This window comes from Oncorhynchus gorbuscha, linkage group LG12 (genome assembly GCF_021184085.1).
Source record: "Oncorhynchus gorbuscha isolate QuinsamMale2020 ecotype Even-year linkage group LG12, OgorEven_v1.0, whole genome shotgun sequence".
Classification (NCBI taxonomy): Eukaryota; Metazoa; Chordata; class Actinopteri; order Salmoniformes; family Salmonidae; genus Oncorhynchus; species Oncorhynchus gorbuscha.
The window spans coordinates 76,776,232-76,788,883 of NC_060184.1; positions in this window are offsets into that span (position 1 = coordinate 76,776,232).

Here is a 12,652-nt window from a genome sequence, read left to right on the forward strand (position 1 = left end):
TAAAATACAGTATATACATCTGGGATGAGTCGTGCAAGATACGGAAACATCATTATTAAAGTTACTAGTGATCCATTTATTAAAGTGGCCAATGATTTCAAGTCTGTTAACCGCAGCAGCCTGTCTGTGTTAGTGATGGCAGTTTAACAGTCTGATTGCCTTGAGATTAGAAGCTGTTTTTCAGTCTCGGTCCCAGCTTTGATGCACCTTTACTGACCTCACCTTCTGGATGATAGCGGGGTGAAGAGGCAGTGGCTCGGGTGTTTGCTGTCCTTGAAGATCTTTTTGGCCTTCCTGTGACATCGGGTGCTGTTGGTGTCCTGGAGGGCAGGTAGTTTGCTCCCGGTGATGCGTTGTGCAGACCTCACTACCCTCTGGAGAGCCTTACGGTTGTGGGCGGAGCAGTTGCCGTACCAGGCGTTGATACAGCCCGACAGGATGCTCTCGATTATGCATCTGAGAAGTTTGAGAGTTTTAGGTGACAAGACAAATTTCTTCATCGTCCTGAGGTTGAAGAGGCGCTGCTGCACCTTCTTCACCACGCTGTCTGTGTGGGTGGACACCTTCTCCACTGCTGTCCCGTCGATGTGGATAGAGGGGTGTTCCCTCTGATGTTTCCTGAAGTCCACGATCATCTCTTTTGTTTTGTTGACGTTGAGGAAGAGGTTGTTTTCCCTCACACCACACTCCGAGTGCCCTCACCTCCTCCCTGTAGGCCATCTCGTCGTTGTTGGAGATCGAGCCTACTACTGTTGTGTCGTCCACAAACTTGATGATTGAGTTGGAGGCGTGGCCACGCAGTCATGGGTGAACAGGGAGTACGGGAGGGGGCTGAGAACACACCCTTGTGGGGCCCCAGTGTTGAGGATCAGCGAAGTGGAGGTGTTGTTTCCTTCACCACCTGGGGGCGGCCCGTCAAAGTCCAGGACCCAGTTGCACAGGGCGGGGTTGAGACCCAGGGCCTCCAGCTTAATGATGAGCTTGGAGGGTCTTATGGTGTTGAATTCTGAACTGTAGTCAATGGACAGCATTCTTACATAGGTATTCCTCTTGTCCAGATGGGATAGGGCAGTGTGATGGCGATTGCATTGTCTGTGGACCTATTGGGGTAGTATACAAATTGCAGTGGGCCTCGGGTGACCGGTAAGGTGGAGGTGAATATAATTTCGGACTATTTTATAATTCTCCACAGACCCTTTATTAGGCATGATGCTCTAAGATGTCTGTTTAAAAGGCCCAGTACTCTGGACCCATTGTTCACGTTTGGTCAGAAGGTGAGATGTTTATTTCCTCCATATAACATTGTAAAAGCTGCAACTGAATTACAACCAGAGCCATTTTGGCTGGATGTTGAGCCTCACTGGGCAACATAATGGAAAAATACTAACATTTCCTCCCGCAGTCAATCTGCTTTATATTTACCAGAAGCTTTGGTTATAACTATTGTTGTGGGTAAGGTGTCTGTAGGGGAGGGAGAGGGCTTGTTTTACACAGTCTTCCAGTGTCAGTCTCAATTTGTCCTGCGCCAGGAGGACTATTGTTGTGGGTAAGGTGTCTGTGGGGGAGGGAGAGGGCTTGTTTTACACAGTCTTCCAGTGTCAGTCTCAATTTGTCCTGCGCCAGGAGACCTAATCAACCCCAGATTGGAATGTTCACAGCTGAGCCTTTTACTCGTCTCTCTTGGCTGCAAATAATCCGTCTCAAAGCCCTGCAAGCGAGTAGCATAGACATGGCTAATAGCACAGATTCTGCCACTATTGGACATTTGTCAGACACAGGGCTGAGAAGTGCGCCTTTAGGCCATTACACTCAGTGCAGCTTGTCGAGGAGAGAGGAGGATACAGGCCATTACACTCAGTGCAGCTTGTCGAGGAGAGAGGAGGAGGATACAGACCATTACACTCAGTGCAGCTTGTCGAGGAGAGAGGAGGAGGATACAGACCATTACACTCAGTGCAGCTTGTCGAGGAGAGAGGAGGATACAGGCCATTACACTCAGTGCAGCTTGTCGAGGAGAGAGGAGGAGGATACAGACCATTACACTCAGTGCAGCTTGTCGAGGAGAGAGGAGGAGGATACAGACCATTACACTCAGTGCAGCTTGTTGAGGAGAGAGGAGGAGGATACAGACCATTACACTCAGTGCAGCTTGTCGAGGAGAGAGGAGGAGGATACAGACCATTACACTCAGTGCAGCTTGTTGAGGAGAGAGGAGGATACAGACCATTACACTCAGTGCAGCTTGTTGAGGAGAGAGGAGGATACAGACCATTACACTCAGTGCAGCTTGTTGAGGAGAGAGGAGGATACAGACCATTACACTCAGTGCAGCTTGTTGAGGAGAGAGGAGGATACAGACCATTACACTCAGTGCAGCTTGTTGAGGAGAGAGGAGGAGGATACAGACCATTACACTCAGTGCAGCTTGTCGAGGAGAGAGGAGGAGGATACAGACCATTACACTCAGTGCAGCTTGTTGAGGAGAGAGGAGGAGGATACAGACCATTACACTCAGTGCAGCTTGTCGAGGAGAGAGGAGGATACAGACCATTACACTCAGTGCAGCTTGTCGAGGAGAGAGGAGGAGGATACAGACCATTACACTCAGTGCAGCTTGTCGAGGAGAGAGGAGGATACAGACCATTACACTCAGTGCAGCTTGTCGAGGAGAGAGGAGGAGGATACAGACCATTACACTCAGTGCAGCTTGTTGAGGAGAGAGGAGGATACAGACCATTACACTCAGTGCAGCTTGTTGAGGAGAGAGGAGGAGGATACAGGCCATTACACTCAGTGCAGCTTGTCGAGGAGAGAGGAGGATACAGGCCATTACACTCAGTGCAGCTTGTCGAGGAGAGAGGAGGATACAGACCATTACACTCAGTGCAGCTTGTTGAGGAGAGAGGAGGATACAGACCATTACACTCAGTGCAGCTTGTTGAGGAGAGAGGAGGAGGATACAGACCATTACACTCAGTGCAGCTTGTCGAGGAGAGAGGAGGAGGATACAGGCCATTACACTCAGTGCAGCTTGTCGAGGACAGAGGAGGATACAGACCATTACACTCAGTGCAGCTTGTCGAGGAGAGAGGAGGAGGATACAGACCATTACACTCAGTGCAGCTTGTCGAGGAGAGAGGAGGATACAGACCATTACACTCAGTGCAGCTTGTCGAGGAGAGAGGAGGATACAGACCATTACACTCAGTGCAGCTTGTCGAGGAGAGAGGAGGATACAGACCATTACACTCAGTGCAGCTTGTCGAGGAGAATACAGGCCATTACACTCAGTGCAGCTTGTTGAGGAGAGAGGAGGATACAGACCATTACACTCAGTGCAGCTTGTTGAGGAGAGAGGAGGAGGATACAGACCATTACACTCAGTGCAGCTTGTTGAGGAGAGAGGAGGAGGATACAGGCCATTACACTCAGTGCAGCTTGTCGAGGAGAGAGGAGGAGGATACAGACCATTACACTCAGTGCAGCTTGTTGAGGAGAGAGGAGGATACAGACCATTACACTCAGTGCAGCTTGTTGAGGAGAGAGGAGGAGGATACAGACCATTACACTCAGTGCAGCTTGTCGAGGAGAGAGGAGGAGGATACAGACCATTACACTCAGTGCAGCTTGTTGAGGAGAGAGGAGGATACAGACCATTACACTCAGTGCAGCTTGTTGAGGAGAGAGGAGGATACAGACCATTACACTCAGTGCAGCTTGTTGAGGAGAGAGGAGGATACAGACCATTACACTCAGTGCAGCTTGTTGAGGAGAGAGGAGGATACAGACCATTACACTCAGTGCAGCTTGTTGAGGAGAGAGGAGGAGGATACAGACCATTACACTCAGTGCAGCTTGTCGAGGAGAGAGGAGGAGGATACAGACCATTACACTCAGTGCAGCTTGTTGAGGAGAGAGGAGGAGGATACAGACCATTACACTCAGTGCAGCTTGTCGAGGAGAGAGGAGGATACAGACCATTACACTCAGTGCAGCTTGTCGAGGAGAGAGGAGGAGGATACAGACCATTACACTCAGTGCAGCTTGTCGAGGAGAGAGGAGGATACAGACCATTACACTCAGTGCAGCTTGTCGAGGAGAGAGGAGGAGGATACAGACCATTACACTCAGTGCAGCTTGTTGAGGAGAGAGGAGGAGGATACAGGCCATTACACTCAGTGCAGCTTGTCGAGGAGAGAGGAGGAGGATACAGGCCATTACACTCAGTGCAGCTTGTCGAGGAGAGAGGAGGATACAGGCCATTACACTCAGTGCAGCTTGTCGAGGAGAGAGGAGGATACAGACCATTACACTCAGTGCAGCTTGTTGAGGAGAGAGGAGGATACAGACCATTACACTCAGTGCAGCTTGTTGAGGAGAGAGGAGGAGGATACAGACCATTACACTCAGTGCAGCTTGTTGAGGAGAGAGGAGGATACAGACCATTACACTCAGTGCAGCTTGTTGAGGAGAGAGGAGGATACAGACCATTACACTCAGTGCAGCTTGTTGAGAGAGAGGAGGAGGATACAGGCCATTACACTCAGTGCAGCTTGTCGAGGAGAGAGGAGGATACAGGCCATTACACTCAGTGCAGCTTGTCGAGGAGAGAGGAGGATACAGACCATTACACTCAGTGCAGCTTGTTGAGGAGAGAGAGGAGGATACAGACCATTACACTCAGTGCAGCTTGTTGAGGAGAGAGGAGGAGGATACAGACCATTACACTCAGTGCAGCTTGTTGAGGAGAGAGGAGGAGGATACAGGCCATTACACTCAGTGCAGCTTGTTGAGGAGAGAGGAGGAGGATACAGACCATTACACTCAGTGCAGCTTGTCGAGGAGAGAGGAGGATACAGACCATTACACTCAGTGCAGCTTGTCGAGGAGAGAGGAGGATACAGACCATTACACTCAGTGCAGCTTGTTGAGGAGAGAGGAGGATACAGACCATTACACTCAGTGCAGCTTGTCGAGGAGAGAGGAGGATACAGGCCATTACACTCAGTGCAGCTTGTTGAGGAGAGAGGAGGATACAGACCATTACACTCAGTGCAGCTTGTTGAGGAGAGAGGAGGAGGATACAGACCATTACACTCAGTGCAGCTTGTCGAGGAGAGAGGAGGAGGATACAGGCCATTACACTCAGTGCAGCTTGTCGAGGAGAGAGGAGGAGGATACAGACCATTACACTCAGTGCAGCTTGTCGAGGAGAGAGGAGGATACAGACCATTACACTCAGTGCAGCTTGTTGAGGAGAGAGGAGGAGGATACAGACCATTACACTCAGTGCAGCTTGTCGAGGAGAGAGGAGGATACAGGCCATTACACTCAGTGCAGCTTGTCGAGGAGAGAGGAGGAGGATACAGACCATTACACTCAGTGCAGCTTGTTGAGGAGAGAGGAGGATACAGACCATTACACTCAGTGCAGCTTGTTGAGGAGAGAGGAGGATACAGACCATTACACTCAGTGCAGCTTGTCGAGGAGAGAGGAGGAGGATACAGGCCATTACACTCAGTGCAGCTTGTTGAGGAGAGAGGAGGATACAGACCATTACACTCAGTGCAGCTTGTTGAGGAGAGAGGAGGAGGATACAGGCCATTACACTCAGTGCAGCTTGTCGAGGAGAGAGGAGGATACAGGCCATTACACTCAGTGCAGCTTGTTGAGGAGAGAGGAGGAGGATACAGGCCATTACACTCAGTGCAGCTTGTTGAGGAGAGAGGAGGAGGATACAGGCCATTACACTCAGTGCAGCTTGTTGAGGAGAGAGGAGGAGGATACAGGCCATTACACTCAGTGCAGCTTGTTGAGGAGAGAGGAGGATACAGACCATTACACTCAGTGCAGCTTGTCGAGGAGAGAGGAGGATACAGACCATTACACTCAGTGCAGCTTGTTGAGGAGAGAGGAGGAGGATACAGGCCATTACACTCAGTGCAGCTTGTTGAGGAGAGAGGAGGATACAGACCATTACACTCAGTGCAGCTTGTCGAGGAGAGAGGAGGATACAGACCATTACACTCAGTGCAGCTTGTTGAGGAGAGAGGAGGAGGATACAGGCCATTACACTCAGTGCAGCTTGTTGAGGAGAGAGGAGGAGGATACAGACCATTACACTCAGTGCAGCTTGTCGAGGAGAGAGGAGGATACAGGCCATTACACTCAGTGCAGCTTGTTGAGGAGAGAGGAGGAGGATACAGGCCATTACACTCAGTGCAGCTTGTCGAGGAGAGAGGAGGAGGATACAGACCATTACACTCAGTGCAGCTTGTTGAGGAGAGAGGAGGATACAGACCATTACACTCAGTGCAGCTTGTTGAGGAGAGAGGAGGAGGATACAGGCCATTACACTCAGTGCAGCTTGTCGAGGAGAGAGGAGGATACAGGCCATTACACTCAGTGCAGCTTGTCGAGGAGAGAGGAGGATACAGACCATTACACTCAGTGCAGCTTGTTGAGGAGAGAGGAGGATACAGACCATTACACTCAGTGCAGCTTGTTGAGGAGAGAGGAGGAGGATACAGACCATTACACTCAGTGCAGCTTGTTGAGGAGAGAGGAGGATACAGACCATTACACTCAGTGCAGCTTGTTGAGGAGAGAGGAGGATACAGACCATTACACTCAGTGCAGCTTGTTGAGGAGAGAGGAGGAGGATACAGGCCATTACACTCAGTGCAGCTTGTCGAGGAGAGAGGAGGATACAGGCCATTACACTCAGTGCAGCTTGTCGAGGAGAGAGGAGGATACAGACCATTACACTCAGTGCAGCTTGTTGAGGAGAGAGGAGGATACAGACCATTACACTCAGTGCAGCTTGTTGAGGAGAGAGGAGGAGGATACAGACCATTACACTCAGTGCAGCTTGTTGAGGAGAGAGGAGGAGGATACAGGCCATTACACTCAGTGCAGCTTGTTGAGGAGAGAGGAGGAGGATACAGACCATTACACTCAGTGCAGCTTGTCGAGGAGAGAGGAGGATACAGACCATTACACTCAGTGCAGCTTGTCGAGGAGAGAGGAGGATACAGACCATTACACTCAGTGCAGCTTGTCGAGGAGAGAGGAGGATACAGACCATTACACTCAGTGCAGCTTGTCGAGGAGAGAGGAGGATACAGGCCATTACACTCAGTGCAGCTTGTTGAGGAGAGAGGAGGATACAGACCATTACACTCAGTGCAGCTTGTTGAGGAGAGAGGAGGAGGATACAGACCATTACACTCAGTGCAGCTTGTCGAGGAGAGAGGAGGAGGATACAGGCCATTACACTCAGTGCAGCTTGTCGAGGAGAGAGGAGGAGGATACAGACCATTACACTCAGTGCAGCTTGTCGAGGAGAGAGGAGGATACAGACCATTACACTCAGTGCAGCTTGTTGAGGAGAGAGGAGGAGGATACAGACCATTACACTCAGTGCAGCTTGTCGAGGAGAGAGGAGGATACAGGCCATTACACTCAGTGCAGCTTGTTGAGGAGAGAGGAGGATACAGGCCATTACACTCAGTGCAGCTTGTTGAGGAGAGAGGAGGATACAGGCCATTACACTCAGTGCAGCTTGTTGAGGAGAGAGGAGGATACAGGCCATTACACTCAGTGCAGCTTGTTGAGGAGAGAGGAGGATACAGGCCATTACACTCAGTGCAGCTTGTTGAGGAGAGAGGAGGAGGATACAGACCATTACACTCAGTGCAGCTTGTTGAGGAGAGAGGAGGAGGATACAGACCATTACACTCAGTGCAGCTTGTTGAGGAGAGAGGAGGAGGATACAGGCCATTACACTCAGTGCAGCTTGTTGAGGAGAGAGGAGGAGGATACAGGCCATTACACTCAGTGCAGCTTGTTGAGGAGAGAGGAGGATACAGACCATTACACTCAGTGCAGCTTGTTGAGGAGAGAGGAGGATACAGACCATTACACTCAGTGCAGCTTGTTGAGGAGAGAGGAGGAGGATACAGACCATTACACTCAGTGCAGCTTGTTGAGGAGAGAGGAGGAGGATACAGACCATTACACTCAGTGCAGCTTGTTGAGGAGAGAGGAGGAGGATACAGGCCATTACACTCAGTGCAGCTTGTTGAGGAGAGAGGAGGAGGATACAGGCCATTACACTCAGTGCAGCTTGTTGAGGAGAGAGGAGGAGGATACAGGCCATTACACTCAGTGCAGCTTGTTGAGGAGAGAGGAGGATACAGACCATTACACTCAGTGCAGCTTGTTGAGGAGAGAGGAGGAGGATACAGACCATTACACTCAGTGCAGCTTGTTGAGGAGAGAGGAGGAGGATACAGGCCATTACACTCAGTGCAGCTTGTTGAGGAGAGAGGAGGATACAGACCATTACACTCAGTGCAGCTTGTCGAGGAGAGAGGAGGATACAGACCATTACACTCAGTGCAGCTTGTTGAGGAGAGAGGAGGAGGATACAGGCCATTACACTCAGTGCAGCTTGTTGAGGAGAGAGGAGGATACAGACCATTACACTCAGTGCAGCTTGTTGAGGAGAGAGGAGGATACAGACCATTACACTCAGTGCAGCTTGTTGAGGAGAGAGGAGGAGGATACAGACCATTACACTCAGTGCAGCTTGTCGAGGAGAGAGGAGGATACAGGCCATTACACTCAGTGCAGCTTGTTGAGGAGAGAGGAGGAGGATACAGGCCATTACACTCAGTGCAGCTTGTTGAGGAGAGAGGAGGATACAGACCATTACACTCAGTGCAGCTTGTTGAGGAGAGAGGAGGAGGATACAGACCATTACACTCAGTGCAGCTTGTCGAGGAGAGAGGAGGATACAGACCATTACACTCAGTGCAGCTTGTTGAGGAGAGAGGAGGAGGATACAGACCATTACACTCAGTGCAGCTTGTCGAGGAGAGAGGAGGATACAGGCCATTACACTCAGTGCAGCTTGTTGAGGAGAGAGGAGGATACAGACCATTACACTCAGTGCAGCTTGTTGAGGAGAGAGGAGGAGGATACAGACCATTACACTCAGTGCAGCTTGTTGAGGAGAGAGGAGGAGGATACAGGCCATTACACTCAGTGCAGCTTGTTGAGGAGAGAGGAGGATACAGACCATTACACTCAGTGCAGCTTGTTGAGGAGAGAGGAGGATACAGACCATTACACTCAGTGCAGCTTGTTGAGGAGAGAGGAGGATACAGACCATTACACTCAGTGCAGCTTGTTGAGGAGAGAGGAGGAGGATACAGGCCATTACACTCAGTGCAGCTTGTTGAGGAGAGAGGAGGATACAGGCCATTACACTCAGTGCAGCTTGTCGAGGAGAGAGGAGGAGGATACAGGCCATTACACTCAGTGCAGCTTGTCGAGGAGAGAGGAGGATACAGACCATTACACTCAGTGCAGCTTGTCGAGGAGAGAGGAGGAGGATACAGGCCATTACACTCAGTGCAGCTTGTTGAGGAGAGAGGAGGATACAGGCCATTACACTCAGTGCAGCTTGTCGAGGAGAGAGGAGGATACAGACCATTACACTCAGTGCAGCTTGTTGAGGAGAGAGGAGGATACAGGCCATTACACTCAGTGCAGCTTGTTGAGGAGAGAGGAGGAGGATACAGACCATTACACTCAGTGCAGCTTGTCGAGGAGAGAGGAGGAGGATACAGACCATTACACTCAGTGCAGCTTGTTGAGGAGAGAGGAGGAGGATACAGGCCATTACACTCAGTGCAGCTTGTTGAGGAGAGAGGAGGAGGATACAGGCCATTACACTCAGTGCAGCTTGTTGAGGAGAGAGGAGGATACAGACCATTATACTCAGTGCAGCTTGTTGAGGAGAGAGGAGGATACAGACCATTACACTCAGTGCAGCTTGTTGAGGAGAGAGGAGGATACAGGCCATTACACTCAGTGCAGCTTGTTGAGGAGAGAGGAGGAGGATACAGACCATTACACTCAGTGCAGCTTGTTGAGGAGAGAGGAGGAGGATACAGGCCATTACACTCAGTGCAGCTTGTTGAGGAGAGAGGAGGAGGATACAGACCATTACACTCAGTGCAGCTTGTTGAGGAGAGAGGAGGAGGATACAGACCATTACACTCAGTGCAGCTTGTTGAGGAGAGAGGAGGAGGATACAGACCATTACACTCAGTGCAGCTTGTCGAGGAGAGAGGAGGATACAGACCATTACACTCAGTGCAGCTTGTTGAGGAGAGAGGAGGAGGATACAGACCATTACACTCAGTGCAGCTTGTCGAGGAGAGAGGAGGATACAGGCCATTACACTCAGTGCAGCTTGTTGAGGAGAGAGGAGGATACAGACCATTACACTCAGTGCAGCTTGTTGAGGAGAGAGGAGGAGGATACAGACCATTACACTCAGTGCAGCTTGTCGAGGAGAGAGGAGGATACAGACCATTACACTCAGTGCAGCTTGTTGAGGAGAGAGGAGGAGGATACAGGCCATTACACTCAGTGCAGCTTGTTGAGGAGAGAGGAGGATACAGACCATTACACTCAGTGCAGCTTGTTGAGGAGAGAGGAGGATACAGACCATTACACTCAGTGCAGCTTGTTGAGGAGAGAGGAGGAGGATACAGGCCATTACACTCAGTGCAGCTTGTTGAGGAGAGAGGAGGATACAGGCCATTACACTCAGTGCAGCTTGTCGAGGAGAGAGGAGGATACAGACCATTACACTCAGTGCAGCTTGTTGAGGAGAGAGGAGGATACAGGCCATTACACTCAGTGCAGCTTGTCGAGGAGAGAGGAGGATACAGACCATTACACTCAGTGCAGCTTGTTGAGGAGAGAGGAGGAGGATACAGACCATTACACTCAGTGCAGCTTGTTGAGGAGAGAGGAGGAGGATACAGACCATTACACTCAGTGCAGCTTGTCGAGGAGAGAGGAGGATACAGACCATTACACTCAGTGCAGCTTGTCGAGGAGAGAGGAGGAGGATACAGGCCATTACACTCAGTGCAGCTTGTCGAGGAGAGAGGAGGATACAGACCATTACACTCAGTGCAGCTTGTCGAGGAGAGAGGAGGAGGATACAGGCCATTACACTCAGTGCAGCTTGTTGAGGAGAGAGGAGGATACAGGCCATTACACTCAGTGCAGCTTGTTGAGGAGAGAGGAGGAGGATACAGGCCATTACACTCAGTGCAGCTTGTTGAGGAGAGAGGAGGAGGATACAGACCATTACACTCAGTGCAGCTTGTTGAGGAGAGAGGAGGAGGATACAGGCCATTACACTCAGTGCAGCTTGTCGAGGAGAGAGGAGGATACAGACCATTACACTCAGTGCAGCTTGTTGAGGAGAGAGGAGGATACAGGCCATTACACTCAGTGCAGCTTGTCGAGGAGAGAGGAGGAGGATACAGACCATTACACTCAGTGCAGCTTGTCGAGGAGAGAGGAGGATACAGACCATTACACTCAGTGCAGCTTGTTGAGGAGAGAGGAGGAGGATACAGACCATTACACTCAGTGCAGCTTGTTGAGGAGAGAGGAGGATACAGACCATTACACTCAGTGCAGCTTGTCGAGGAGAGAGGAGGAGGATACAGGCCATTACACTCAGTGCAGCTTGTCGAGAGAGAGAGGAGGATACAGACCATTACACTCAGTGCAGCTTGTTGAGAGAGAGGAGGATACAGATACACTCAGTGCAGCATGAGGAGAGAGGAGGAGGATACAGGCCATTACACTCAGTGCAGCTTGTTGAGGAGAGAGGAGTGCAGCTTGTTGAGGAGAGAGGAGGAGGATACAGGCCATTACACTCAGTGCAGCTTGTTGAGAGAGAGGAGGATACAGACCATTACACTCAGTGCAGCTTGTTGAGGAGAGAGGAGGGATACAGACCATTACACTCAGTGCAGCTTGTTGAGGAGAGAGGAGAGAGGGAGGATACAGACCATTACACTCAGTGCAGCTTGTTGAGGAGAGAGGAGGATACAGACCATTACACTCAGTGCAGCTTGTTGAGGAGAGAGGAGGAGGATACAGGCCATTACACTCAGTGCAGCTTGTCGAGGAGAGAGGAGGATACAGACCATTACACTCAGTGCAGCTTGTTGAGGAGAGAGGAGGAGGATACAGACCATTACACTCAGTGCAGCTTGTTGAGGAGGAGAGGAGGAGGATAGGAGATACAGGCCATTACACTCAGTGCAGCTTGTCGAGGAGAGAGGAGGATACAGACCATTACACTCAGTGCAGCTTGTCGAGGAGAGAGGAGGATACAGGCCATTACACTCAGTGCAGCTTGTCGAGGAGAGAGGAGGATACAGACCATTACTCAGTGCAGCTTGTTGAGGAGAGAGGAGGATACAGGCCATTACACTCAGTGCAGCTTGTTGAGGAGAGAGGAGGAGGATACAGGCCATTACACTCAGTGCAGCTTGTCGAGGAGAGAGGAGGATACAGACCATTACACTCAGTGCAGCTTGTCGAGGAGAGAGGAGGATACAGACCATTACACTCAGTGCAGCTTGTTGAGGAGAGAGGAGGATACAGGCCATTACACTCAGTTCAGCTTGTCGAGGAGAGAGGAGGAGGATACAGACCATTACACTCAGTGCAGCTTGTCGAGGAGAGAGGAGGAGGATACAGACCATTACACTCAGTGCAGCTTGTTGAGGAGAGAGGAGGATACAGGCCATTACACTCAGTG